A 1,650-nucleotide genomic window follows, 5' to 3' on the forward strand; every position below is an offset into this window, starting at 1 on the left:
GCCTTGACTAGACGGACCTTTGTTGGCAAAGTAATGTCTCTGCTTTTGAATATGTTATCTAGATTGGTCATAACTTTCCTTCCAAGGAGTAAGCATCTTTTAATTTCATGGCTGCAGTCACCATCTGCAGTGATTTTGGAGCCCAGAAAAATAAAGTCTGACACTGTTTCCACTGTTTTCCCATCTATTTCCCATGAAGTGATGGGACCGGATGCCATGATCTTCATTTTCTGAATGTTGAGTTTTAAACCAACTTTTGCACTCTCCACTTTCCCTTTCATCAAGAGGCGTTTTAGTTCCTCTTCACTTTCTGCCATAAGGGTGGTGTCATCTGCATATCTGAGGTTATTGATATTTCTCCCAGCAATCTTGATTCCAGCTTGTACTTCTTCCAGTCCAGCATGTCTCATGATGTACTCTGCATATAAGTTAAATAAACAGGGTGACAATATACAGCCTTGACGAACTCAAAACCTATAGGATGTAGCAAAAGCAGTTCTAAGAGGGAATTTATAACCGTACAATCCTACCTCAAGAAACAAGAAAAACATTGAATAGACAACCTAACTTACACTTAACACAACTGGAAAAAGAATAACAAAATCCCCTAAATTAATAGAAGCAAAGAAATCATAAAGATCAGAGCAGAAATAAATGAAAAAGAAATGAAAGAAGCAATAGTAAAGATTAATAAAACTAAAAGCTGGTTTTTTGAGAAGATAAATAAAATTGACAACCATTGAGCCAGACTCCTCAACAAAAAAAGAAAGAAGAATAAAGTCAACAAAATTAGAAATGAAAAAGGAGAGGTTACAAAAGACAATGTAGAAATACAAAGGATTATTAGATACTACTATGAACAACTATATGGCAATAAAATGGATAGCCTAGAAGAAATGGACAGATTCTTAGAAAAGCAGACTAGTCTGAATCCTGGCAAGAATGGAAGAAGAGGTGGCCCATATGAGATGATAAAAAGACCCATGGGTGTAAAAGAAGAAGTAAAGCTCTCACTGTTTGCAGATGACATAATAGTGTACATAGAAAATTCTATGTACACTATCAGAAAATTCCTAGAGCTATCAAAGTCACAAGATACAATATTAATACACAGAAGTAACTTGCATTTATTTATACTAACAATGAAAAATCAGAAAGAGAAATTAAGGAATCAATCCCATTCACCATTCCAACAAAAAGAATAAAATACCTAGGAATAAACTCACCTAAGGAGACAAAGCTGGAATCAAGATTACCGGGAGAAATATCAATAACCGCAGATATGCAGATAACACCACCCTTATGGCAGAAAATGAAGAGGAACTAAAAAGCCTCTTGATGAAAGTGAAAGAGGAGAGTGAAAAAGTTGGCTTAAAACTCAACATTCAGAAAACGAAGATCATGGCATCCAGTCCCATCACTTCATGGGAAATAGATGGGGAAACAGTGGGAATAGTGTCAGACTTTATTTTTTGGGGCTCCAAAATCACTGCAGATGGTGACTGCAGCCATGAAATTAAAAGATGCTTACTCCTTGGAAGGAAAGTTATGACCAACCTAGATAGTATATTCAAAAGCAGAGACATTACTTTGCCAACAAAGGTCCATCTAGTCAAGGCTATGGTTTTTCCTGTGGTCATGTATGGATGT

Source organism: Bison bison, unplaced genomic scaffold (assembly GCF_000754665.1).
Source record: "Bison bison bison isolate TAMUID 2011002044 unplaced genomic scaffold, Bison_UMD1.0 scf7180017864270, whole genome shotgun sequence".
Taxonomy (NCBI): Eukaryota; Metazoa; Chordata; class Mammalia; order Artiodactyla; family Bovidae; genus Bison; species Bison bison.